At 40.7% G+C, this 13,047-nt stretch overlaps 1 pseudogene; it reads right to left on the reverse strand.

Annotated features, from left to right (window-relative positions):
* Positions 1-2,103: 2,103 nt before the first annotated feature.
* LOC121339793 overlaps positions 2,104-13,047 on the reverse strand; it is a 31,580-nt pseudogene continuing 20,636 nt past the window's right edge.

A 13,047-nucleotide genomic window follows, 5' to 3' on the forward strand; every position in this document is an offset into this window, starting at 1 on the left:
TTCCTAATTATGAGTAATTTCTGCATTGACTCCAAATTATAAACAGGAAGTGTGCATGCAAGGAAGCTGACTTTATGGCATGAGAGAGGTGGATCAAAATACAAGTTAGGCAGAGGTAAGAGGAGAAAACTGTAACCAGCTGAGCATATTTATTGCTGTTTTGTTTGTTACAGCTACCTCATTCTGTTACTAATAGTCTTCAAGGTATCTGGTCTGATGTTTCCAGTGCCACAGATGTTGGGAGGAAACATGCAGCTGATGGAGGCCTGGACTTGTGCAGAAGTTCCCTACAAAAGCAAACTAAAGAAAGCATCATGCTGTGCTTCAAAGGGTGTGATCTGTATTAATTTTCTGAAGGTTGACATTAAGTGTTTGTAGATCCATAAGATAAGACAGAAAGTGAAACTGGATCCCAGCTGTTGCAGCTGGTCTCTACATTCCCAGGGCCTGCATAACAAAACCCACAAGGACTGGCAGTTGAAGGAGCTGGAAGAATGGCTCAGATAAAATTTAGAATTACAAAATTCCCCAGTAAGCAGAACCATTACACTTTTTTCACTAAATGCAACAATGACAGTTGTACTTAATGGGGTATACAGGTATGTGTCTCTATAGGGTAACTTCTACTGGTCTTTTCTTTCAGTGGTATTTTAATTTTGTGATGGATACAGAAGTTTCTGGCATTGGCCAAAGTGAATTATCCTTCTAGCTTTCTCAATTACCTCTTGCTTTTGATACAGAAGATAAGGTGTCTTTTGAGCTGATTATTTAAAAAAAAAAAGGCCTCTTTGTTTTTCTTAATCCATGACTGCAGAGCTGGTATTTACCATTATTTTCCATCATTAGGTGGAACATGGAATAACACTAAGGTGGAAAGAAAACTTTGCAGGCATTTTTAGATCTGATGTTACTCACAGCCTTTTAGGTCAGTAATGACTGAGATGCCTTTTCATGTTATCAAGGCTTGTTTAGCAGCTTGTGCCAGGCAGGCACAGGAGAAGATGTCAGAGGAGGTGTCTTTCAACTTTTTGTGGGCAAAATAAGAGATTGCCTGAAGTGATACAACAAAGCAGACAGGAATTTGCTCCTTCTGTCAAGTAACTCTTCCCAAGCTGCTGTTGTGGAACATGTTTGTATTTCCATTCCTTCCTTTAGAAGATAAGGTCAGTAGCTTGCACATCAGCCCTCTTCTGGGATTCAAGTGGGAGAGTTAAGGACACAGTGAGCCAGGGCTCACTGGTGCATAGTCTGTGAGCAGCTGCCTGCTTTGAGTGACAGAAAATAAATAGGGCTTGTGTTAACAAACCAAACACATGCAGGTGCTCAAGAATTCATGGTGCCATGGGTGATGGATTTCAAGGGGATGGAGAGGACTCTTAGGATTACAAGGAGACTATATATATATTTTTGAAGATATAAAAAAAACCAACTTGAAAAATGAGACCTGTGTACTGCTTAATGTGATGTGTTCTCCCAGGAACATATTTCTCATTTTAGGAAGCTGTACTAATATATGAGTTTGGCATCTGTAGTATTAGATTGATTTTAAGGCTGTAAAATTCACAAACACAACTTAATCCAGGCCCAGCTCTTAATCAGTTTCTGTTGGTTTAAGTTTTTTGCATAAGATTCAGTCAATTAAATGCCCAGGAAAATCGTCAGTTCTGCCTACAGTTATTTCCTCATTAAATGTACTACTTAGTGGCCAGGGTTTAGTTGTCTCCTTTTTGGGCTGATATTTTAGCCCTGATGTACTGTAAGGAATAAAATGTCAAGCTCCAATAGTTCTAGCAGAGGACTTGCAGCAAGGCCTGCTTCATTCTAGGCTGCAGTGCAGGTGTTACCATGGTAACTTCTTAATATCAAAGCGGGTGTGATGCCTATTGATTTTTGCCTTTTTTTTTGTTTTATATATTCTCTGCATTTTTTACACATATATTTGCAACTCTGTAGTCTATATATATATATTAAATCTTTTTTTTTCCCTGGGATTTCCAAATTCTATTCAGGACCTCCCAAAATCCATCCAGGACCCCCTGACAATCCAACCACAAATTCCAATATTTATCAAAAGTTTGGGGAAGTGACATTGGGGTGGAATCCTCAGGAGTTTGGGGGTCGCAGGGTGGGATTTGGGGATCCTAGTGGGGTTGGGGGAATGGGGATACCTTTTTTGTTCTCCTTGACCTTGACAAAGTTGGCCATGCAGGAGAAATATTTCTGGTTGGTCTCAGCCACTTTCTTCATGGCAACCTGCAGGTTCACAATCTCCAACCCCTACAGGGGGTGAAGGCTACGCTCGAGGCCATGCCTGAGCTGCATCTCAGTCCCACATTGTGGATTTGCCCCTGTGGATGACACTCTGCTTCTGCAGGGTCCTCTGCAAGGCTTTCCTGATCTGGGCCTTGGTGGCCTCATTGACCTGGCCCTGGCACACATGGTCACTGCTGGCCTTGCCCAGGTGGCCCAGGCTGAACCCGAGGTCCTCCTGGTAGGAATCCTCCTCGATCTCCCCAAAGCTCATCCTGTCGGCCTGTTTGTGGATCTTCCTTCATCTTCCACTACCACTGGCCCTTCCTCTTCTCCCTCAGCCCGTCCAGCGGCACTGGCAGCGGCTTCACCGGGGCTGGCTCCTGCCACTTGTTGAACTTGCGCTCGATCTCCTCCCTCAGCTCATAGCCCGCCTTCCCATCCTGCTCTCATGGAAGCTGTTCCCCCTGTCTGCCAGTGTGCACTTGGCCACCAAAAGCCACACCACTTTCCTCCTCAAATCTGGCAGCAGGGCCCAGACGATGTCGCTGTGGTGGATGAAGCCGGTGAGGGGCAGGACGGAGGTAGAGGAGAAGGCCCCAGCAGCAGGGTGTTGCAGGCCGGCAGCTTGGACAGCGGGGTCAGGCCCCCTGCCACCCCCATGATCTTGGCAGCCATGGAGGCCCTGAGGATGAGGGAGAGGTTGGGGGTGATGAAGGACGCGCAGGACTCTGTGTACTCATAGATGCACAGCTTGCCCTGCTCAGTGCCAGTGCCATGTCACAAGCACCCTCAATCCTGCCCAGCTCCTCCTCTGACAGCTGCTCCCCCCCCCTTGCCACCACACTGACCACCATGATGGTGGTGTTGGTCAAGATCTGCTGCACATTCTTGTTCTTGCGTTTATGCAGGGAATTCTCCAATTCCTTGATGGTTTGGATGTAGTCCAGGGAGTTGGGCACCAGCGACTCCAGCTCCAGGACTGTTTTGAATATTTGTCTGGCCTATGCATGGATTAAAATTATTTTTGTTGCACATTCTGGCCAGAAAAAAGTAATGCCTCGATTCTTTAACATTAAAAATATTGTTGGAGGGCTTTTGATTTTCCTGCAGTTTCAGTGACACTAGGAAGGTACAGCCTTCCTGAATGGCCTACCACATGTTTCCTCCTTGAACCTGTTACTTTACCCCAAAGTCAAGGCTTGTGTAGACCCTTGTCTGTTTCAGGAGCCAAGGTCTCTGGCTCTGCAACAAGCTTGCTGCTCAAAGTTAGTAGAGAAGTTACGACCCATTTCAAAGATGTTAAGACCCATACATTCACCCATCAAATTGTTTGTGAAGACATTAGCTTTCCTCTCACTTCTGACTGCTTCACCCCTTGTGCTCCTAATTGGTGGTTTTTGACAATTATGCTAATTCACCATACTTGTAAAACTGCGTGCACTTCTGTGAGGGGTGGACTTCTGTGGACATTTGTCCATAACTGCCTCCAGAGGCCTCCAATGAAGACCAGATTCTATATTTCTTCCTACACTAACATTACCTTGAAAGTGTGTGTTGTTTTATTTCTAGGTTGAAAAAGGTATCAGGTGCAGAAACTTCCACAGCAGAGACCTGGGAGACACTTGGTTCTGTCCATTTGAGATACAGGCTCTGAGATGTATGACAGCTGGGCATCTTACTGAAAGCCGATGGAATTAGGAGCTAAATGAGCTTTTGGAAAGTTAATTCATTAATAAAACATTTTCTGAGTAGTTAATGCAAGTGGATTGAATAACGTGTAAGGGTGGCATGACTGGCCCTTAACTAAAATAGCCGTGGGGAAAGGCAGTATTTATAGCCATGATCTGAGGGTTTCATTGTCCAGTTGCCTCTGTATTCCAAATTATTCCTTGAAGACCTTCTGAAAGCAGCTGTTGAGGGAAGGATGAATGTTTCCAAATCTGTGCTATGCAAGAGATTCTTAGGCTGCCTCAGCTGACTTCCACTCGGTTGTCACTGTGGTCTCAAGCAGACTTGGCACAGGATATGGGTGGCTGATGGGAAAAGGCAGCACATCTGTCTTCTGCTGACTTTAACCCTTGAAGCTATTTGTTTTTGGTGGAATATGAGACCCCTGGCATATCAAATCTATGTTTGCTTTCCCAGAACACAGGAAAGCTGGCTCCCCGGCAATTGTTATGGTTTCATTAGCATCTGAGATTTTTTTATGGGGCAGAACATTTTGTGCCGTTTCTGCTGCCACTTGATATCCTGGTAATGGGCCTGAAAAAGCCCTGATCTGCTTGTGTGTACGTGTGTCCAGCCCTAAACAGGGATTGCAAGGATTATTCCCTTCAATATGGTAACTGGCTACTAAGAAACACCTATCAAAAGGAGCACTGGTGTAAATGTTCTCACACACCCTCTAAAAATGCTCTACCCATGCAGCTCTCTGGGGTTTCTCTCTAAAGCAGGCAGAGCTAGTGTTGGAATAACACCCTGGTCCTTCAAGAGGATTTACTGTAGTCTGCCTCTTGAACAGAGGTCAGACCAAGTGAAATCCACAAAAGGATTATTAATGACACCTGCCAGGACAGAGTAGAAGAACAGAGGAGACAAAAGGCCACAAAATCCCCTCACATGAACTTGTCAGGCTCATGAATGAAACAGCTCAGCCTCCTGACACTTCTGTACCCAAATGCAATGTTTTTAATTGTTCCAACTTCCTGGAATGGCTGCATGACACAGTGACCATAGTGATGACCTCTGTCTGGATTCCCAGAGGGCCTATTAAAAAAATGCAGACCTTGTGGGAGATGGTTTATAGGACTTTTGGCTGGTGAGCTCATCAGGTGAAGAGCTGCAGGACTGGAGGTGGCTGCCACCCACTGTTCATCTTCTGCCTGAAGACTTCCACATCAGCTGTCATGGGAGTGCTCTAAAGCTTTTTTTGACTGTGCTAATGCAGAGTTGCCTGACCACCGTATGCCGTGTATTGAAAACTGTTGTATAGCAGTTCAGGAACTTGTTTTTTGCTGGAGTTTCAGATCTGTTTGCTTGCAAGGGATACAAATTCTGAAACAAAATATGAACTGATGCATAGGGCCTTTCAGGCACAGATATCTTTTTACTGTAGGTAAGAGCCGGTTATAGAAGGGAAGGAGATTTAAGGCTAGGGTATTTCAGGTTACCCAACCAGCTCTAGGTTAAATGTCTTATTCATGTTTTGGCAAAAAACTCAAGCATTGCTGCTCCTTTATTAATTAGTATCTGAGTTTTCTATACCAGTTATGTACATTATTTCAAGGGTAAGTTCACGGATAGGGTTTGTTTACATTCATTCTCGTGCTTGCTCTGTGTCATAATTTTCATACAGTTATAGGAATGAACTTGTTTGAACATTCCTAGTTGAGCGTAAAAAAATATTTTCCCATGAGTATCATCTTTTTGGCAAACACTTATGTGGAAAGGAACTGATGTGGAGACTGTTCTTTGTGCTTGGGAAGATTTTACTTTGAAATCCCTTCATAACGCAGGAAAAAATTGTCAGGATCAGTCATGACACAGAAGGTCTGTGGAAATAGAAACTTCACTCAACTGTCTGGGGTACTGGTAAATAGCACTATATTTTCCAAGATTCTTGGGAGTGAAGCTGAAGTTAAGGGCCATCCTTTTCAACAATATTTGAGGAAATCTCGTGACCTATCTAAACAAGCAGGATAGGCTTCTTGGTTTTGTATGGGCCAATCACATCTTGTTTTATGATCATTAAGTAACAGGGAAAATTTTATACTGATTTCTTGGGATTGAAAGAGTTCTGCCAGATTCAATTGTTATATGCTAAATTTACTAATGTAAGCACTGTCTTAATGACAGTCATTGTGTGGTAATTACTGTGAGTGTAGCTGAACTCTGGTGTGCTTTTGGTTTTCGTTTGTCAGGTAACATCCTACTCAGGGAGAGCTGCATTTTGTCTGGGATCCTGACTGCAGTTTTCCCCGCTTTGTTTTTGATCTGAGGTCTGTAGGAGGTCAGTGGGGATGATGGCTGGGAACAAATGGAAGTGTGCCAGCACAGAAAGCTGCAGCGCTGTAATCGAGCATCTGTTGCTGTGATGTGTGAATGCCTGGCATTCTGGGAGCTGGGACACAGATTGTTGCTAGCTCCTTCCCAAGGTTATTTCGGAAGTGCACAGAGCAGCTGGTGAGGTCTGGGGCAGGTTTAACTCTCTCACGGCTTCCAACTGCATGCTGCATTAAAAGTTAAGTACACATCAAGAAGCAGTTTTTCTCTTCTGTAACTTGTTTGACCTCAACACTAAATCCCTTGGTCGCCATCTGAATGAATTACATAGCGTGAGACATACAAAACCAGAAAATAGAAAACTGCAATAAGTTTTGATGGGCTTGGGTGATTGTTTTTGAAAGGGGATTGTTGAGCAGAACTGAGCAAAATAATGAGATGTTTATTGGGAGCTAACATTATAGCCAGACATTAACTGCCCTGGAAACAACCTGTACGATGCAAAGAGAAAAGCTTTCATTGGCCATCACTGTGCTATCCAACTAGATAACTGAGGATACAGCTTGCCATTCTTCCTACAAAATGCTTACTGCACACTGTCTGCTAATAAAATGTAGACTGTAGCATCTTTTTCCCTAACCTTTGATCTGAACTTTTTAGCTGTTTGGTAAACAGACTTGGTATAAGGAAATATTAACAGGCAGGAGAAAGTATCATTCATAGGGGAAACAAAGTGCCATTGCTACTTAGTATGCTGTTAGACTTAGCTTGTTCCTCTACAATTCAAATGTGGATTAATTGTTGAAAAGATACAATGTGAAGTCATGGAGACAGATGAGTTAGTCAAGTGAAATACAAAAATTAATAGTGACAGCATTTTTCATGGCCTCTTAAGACTTAGCACCTTTGAAACTTGAAATTTCCTGTTTTAGTGGCATGTTTTTATTCAGGTAGAGGAAAATGGATGAGTGTGGTGAGTCACTATGGACACTTGCTGTGCTTAACAAAGAAGTTGCTCATGGATGTCCCTCCTTTGTTGCACTTTCAAATGGCTTGAGATAATCATTATGTCATAAAAAATCTAGAGAGATGAGCAAATCAGGGTGTCCAGGTGTATACAGAAAAGAAGTACTACTGCATAAAAAAAGTGAGGCACTCTTTCAGCACTCATGTGCTGGGTGCTTTTTATTAGTTGCATTTTCTGCTGCCCAGTTTGCTTTGAGGCAGTATGTTATTTAATCCACAAAAGGCTGTTCAAGCTGTTCATTCTTTAATGTTGTATATTATCTTGTTTGCAATGTGGATTTTTTTTTTAATCCTTAGCTAAGTTTCCTGTCTTTTGATAGTATCTGTCTGAGCTGTTGCTTGAGGGAAGGGAAGGCATCTTGGCTGGTAATTACTCTACAGTAACCAAAACTGATTTTCTCTGTAGGTGTTACATACACACAACACTGACCACAGCAGAGCTCAGCTTCCTCATGACCTGGTCCTGTAGGCATTCCTGTATCTGATGGAAGTTCTTACATCCCACTGTTCTCCATTTTCCTGATGTCTCCATTGAGATCTGTGCTGACTGATAAGAAGAATGAGAATAGTGTGGTGCTGCAAATATTCCTGCAGTAGAACTGTTTGTTTTTCACTTATTCTGTGTCTAGGAGAGAAAATTCCTTTCAGTGCTGTATATAGAAACATCATATGTTCATTTTATGCCAAGGGTTTGTTCTCTCCTAGGTATTTGTGTTTGATTTGAGACATGAGAACTGGATCCCCACATGAGGCATAAGTTGAAAGTATAAACCAAATTTTTCAGTCAGTGCAGGCTACAGTTTGTAAACCAAACTGAAACATGGTGGTGGTTCTCTAGTGGTTGATGGAGTTTTGTTCACTGCATTTAAATTTTTTCCTTACTTTTTGTTTTTTGCTGCTTTAGGCTCTATTTCTCCCTCCTCTCCTTGTTCTGAAACCTTACAGATTGCCCACAAGTGTTTTTCTATGAATAAATTTTAGGTTTTGGAAAAAGAAAAAAGATGAAGCACAGTTTATTTTTCATCCTGCCTCTGCTGTAAAGGAAACATAAGCAAAATACACATTTTCAGATCACACAGTAATTGTCAGCATGTGCTGTCCAGCACCTCCTACAATGAGCAACTCTTTGTCCTTTCATTTTTTCTCAGGGAGTCTCAGGTCTACCTTGCCAGACTGAAACACATTAGGTACATGTGTGATGTGCGAACATTTTGTATTGATATTCTTCCATAAACTTGGACCTATAAGAAATGCTGAGGTATTGACAAGTCTCAGAAGAAATTCCTGTGTTGACTTAATGCCATGGTCAGTGACACAAGAAATGTTCCCAGTGTACTTTCCCTGAAATTACGTACTGGATTTCTTTCTGTATGAACATGATAGAAAAGAAGAAGTTTTGTTTGCTAAAGGTCAGAATATATAAAAAACATGCATTGTTTTTCGGGGATTCTTCTTGCACATGTGCACTTTTGCTGGGTCAGATGTGGGTGGCCTGCGTCGATAAAATCAAATATCTGAGTAGGCTGCTTGTGGACTGCTCAGTAAACAGCTCAAGTACTGTGTCTTGAAGAGCCTTAAAACACAGTCATGTAGTATTTTTGGCTCAGTATATTGCAAAATCTTTGGTAGTTTCTTTACTGTTTGCCCTAAGCATACTGTTAGATCTCTGTAGCATTATTGGAAAAAAGTCTCTCTGGTGACACTGAAAGTAATTTATTCTCTCTTGATCAACTTGTGTATCAAAACCCCTTAAAGGGCTATCATGGGCCAGATTATCAGCATATCAATGCAGTGCTCTCCTTCATAACAGCCTTTATTTTATTGGCTGTACTTACATTTATTTTCCTCTCCCCATTCCCTGCATGTACACAGGATGTTGCAAACAACAAGCACCTCTATTTTCAGACACTGAAAAGTTTCACAGTTTACACTTTTTTTTTTTAATGATTAATTTGATGATAAGTTGATGGTTTCAGGACAGGTCAAAATACAGGTGACTTGGTAAGTACCTTTCTTTGTGATGGAGGAAAGTACCAAGATGGTGTTTCAGGAAAATGTGAGAGTACCTGGAATTACTTTTACATGTATTGGGCATGTCTTTTCTAGTTTATGTTTTGGCTTTGTGGATTGTTCTTTGTTTGGGGAGTTTTTGTGGTTTTGTTGTTGTTAGTTGTCTGATTTCAGGCACATGGATTTTATAAAGCAGGCTGGAATTTGACTTTGAGCCCTGTATTTGATGAGCTGCTCCTACACAGTGATATTAACACATTGGTGATGAAAGGAGGCATAAATTTTCCTTCCTTGTATATCAGCCCAGTACAAGTGCCTCCAATTTAAATATTTAAAAAATTAGCTCAACAGCTCACCTAGTCTTACTCCTACCTACAGCTGAGATGTTTGATTATCAAGTGTTATCACAAAGCTGAACGAAAATATTCATATATCATCAGTGAAGAACAATCTTGGGTCTTTCACTGCATGCTTCCTTGCCACGACATTTTTGGGGGGATATTCTGTCTAGCACAGTAGTAGAAGCAGGAAGTTGAGACTGCAAACTAAGTTTGGTATTCCAGTAGTGTGAACCATGTGACAGAAGAGAACAGGCACACTTCGTGTCTACTGAGTGGCACCAGCTGGAATTTGTTTGAAACTGATGCAGTTTAAACCAATCCTAAGTGGATTTAGGCACACTGATCTTAAGTGAAGATCGAAACTCCCTGTGTCACACAATGGTAAAGCTGGAACAGTTTATCTAGGTTCTTGTTTGTTTTGTCAGCATGGTGTTTGCAGCTGTTCTTGGTTTTCTTTATAATAGAGCTCATATTCAGCTGTAACAAACTTGATTCAGTGTGGTTGCTGTCTTTCAATTTTTCTTCCACTCACACCCATTCTTAGGCTGCCTCAGAAGCCTGGGTTAACTGGGGCTGTCTGCAAGGAAGGTGCTGTGAGCTTGAACAGGCAGGGGGAGCCTCCAAGAGGCAGGTGAAAAACATCAACTGAGTTAAAAAAGCTCAGAGAAGGCAAAAGTTTGGGCTGAGCCAGCATAAAGCTCGGTCTGGACCGGGATCACATCACAAGCGTTCTGGACACATTTTAGCTTGTAATTTAATGAAAACTCAAAGAGGAAAAGGAAGCTTAAAAAAAATCTTTGTATTAATAAAATTGTTTTGGAAGAGTGCACCCTGGAGGTAGCAGCCACTAAGAATTAAAGAATTAAATTAAAAACAAAACAAAGAAGCAACAACTCAAATCAATTTACCAGTACTTTTAGAATTAAAGCAATGAAACTAACCCAAATGCCATTATTTTTGATACAAAGTTGTCTGAGCCATAGATATGACATGACTTAGTGACATCCAGGGAAATAAATAGGAAGTATACCTGTTTTCATTGTTTGGGAAATGGATGTTATCAGCTCTGATTTTTCAGATTTCTTGTTCATCAAACACTGAGGCAGGAGGCAGGATGAAAATCTGATTTACTGATTAAAGCAGCAATAATCCTCCCCATAGCTGTAATAATAAAACTCTTTTCTGATTTAAAAGAACAGCATGTTGAGGCACTAAATTTTCCAGATGAAGAAAAGACATTAAAATAAATGAAATTAACTTAGAAGCTTCTGATTTATAGTACCAATGGATACAAAGCTTTAAAAGAATGTCTTGTTCAGAAGCTTATAATTAGAGTATCAGTTTTATTGTGGGAAACTGTTTCTCTGCAAAACTGAAAAGACAAATTCCTTACTAGTTTTAGAATCTATTTATTTTTTCCTGTATTGATTCAGACAAATCAAAGGTTAAAAATCCAGCATTTTATATTTGACAATCTGTGGCTCAGCTCAATTAAAAAAAAAAATCATACATTCAATGAAAAACAGCACTCTAGACTGCCTTTGTTACACAGAATTCTTAAGAATTGCTGGGTTTTTTAAGCACACACATGAAAATGTATCAGCTCGTATTTACTTCCAGGGCTTATTGCCCTTCTTGAGGGTGCCAAGCAAGATTAACTTTCCCCACGAAAAAGAAAAAAGAAGTTGTGAGGGCAGTAAGGTCAGCTGAACTGCTTGAAAGGAGGAGTGTCATCAGTCTTTTACTAAGAAAATGTGTCTTTAAACTTTACTGCCTTCACAAAGAGCTCCATAGGAAATGTACAGCATCAATTAATGGTATTTAGCAACTATTGCTCGCTGAAGAAATTTCCTGATTTATTTTCCTGTGCAATCAGTTCCTCCATTGTACTTTTTAGTAGCATGTCTGATTGCTTCAAATGAAACAATAGTCATGTTTTCTTCCATTTACTATGCAGAGTTGAGAGTATTTTATGAACATGTAACTTATTATTTCCCTGTCCCTTTAGTTATGTGTATGTGCTATGATAAGAAAACCAAAAAAAAAAAAAAGATTACATCTATTAAATTAAAATATATTTTGTGTGCTGGATTCCCTGGCATGCCAACTTCTGTGTAATGGAAATAGGGTTAAATATTTTTTTTTAGTAAAGGACATCTGTGTAGTTGCATGTGTTTTATAAGCAAACCTATTCAGTTCCACTGATGTAGAGATTATATTGCTATAGCAGAATTTTACAGTGTTAAACATTGCTGGCATTTAGCCTGTAGAGGTTCTAATGCAATTTCAGATCCTACTTAAATGTATTTTTTTTTTTAGAATGTCAAAATAATGTGCAATTTTAAAATCTAAAACTGGTAGTTAGGACACAAAGTACCCATTTTCACTTCTAAAAGGATTTACAACTCTGAGGTGTTTTGGTAATTTCTTATATTCCATTTTTACAGGTAACATGACTGCATTAAAAGTCTAATGAAAAAAACCTTGATATATTTCTGTTGTGTAAAGTGACTCCAGTAATAGAAAAACAGGAAAGAAATATTCTGCCTAGTTTGTGATGAGCCCAAGTGTACATTTTAACTGTTTAAACTCAGCGTTACTTGATGACAATGACATATATTTGCAAAGTCTGCCTCCCTATTAGGATATGGAGAGCACTACTACATTATTTCTTTCTCAGTTGTTTCAGAAACTGAGAATACTCTGGGATCACAGTATAACTCAGACACAGATTAGTATCTAGTCTAGCTATAGTTCAAATGTTTCCCTGGATTAAGAAGAGCATGAGTATAGTTCCACACTGGCATACCCAGAGAACATTCCTGAGTTGTGTGCTCTAGTACCTGAGGGCTGCTTGGTTAGGAGATGCAGGAGAAGTTCAAGAGTAGAAATGCAAATATTCATCCTGTTGCCAGCTTTATTTGTGACCCTTTGTCTTCTGCTTGTTCTGTTCTTATACCTGGAGAGTATTTGGATGTCTGATTTCGTGCAGGTGCTTCATGCCTGAAAATCAACTTTGTATAAGAGTTTAACTGAGAAAAAGATTAAGGAGAGGCTGCTTGAGTTTATGCCTGATTTACGTGAGCTGTCCCACAATTGGGAGCACAAGCACCAGCCAAGGGGATTCTGTTGTGTGCAGTTAAGGTCTTTTTTTTGCTACCTTCTCACTCTGATAAACTGAAGTAACTCTGGCTGCTTGCTCATATGCCTCTGCAGTTTGGCTCAGTCAAGACTGCCCTTTCTAAAACAGTTCATGATTTAAGCTTCAGATACTGCAGTAAAAAGAAAAACAACTGAACAAGCAAGTGATGGATCCTGAGATGAGATCATTGGGCAAGATAATGAACAACTCCTTTCAGAGATGAAATACTACTGTAATTCCAGCAATGTTCTGGCTATCAGAGTTGAGTTACTA

This window comes from Onychostruthus taczanowskii, unplaced genomic scaffold, assembly GCF_017590055.1.
Source record: "Onychostruthus taczanowskii isolate IOZ18803 unplaced genomic scaffold, ASM1759005v1 scaffold38, whole genome shotgun sequence".
In the NCBI taxonomy this organism is placed as follows: Eukaryota; Metazoa; Chordata; class Aves; order Passeriformes; family Passeridae; genus Onychostruthus; species Onychostruthus taczanowskii.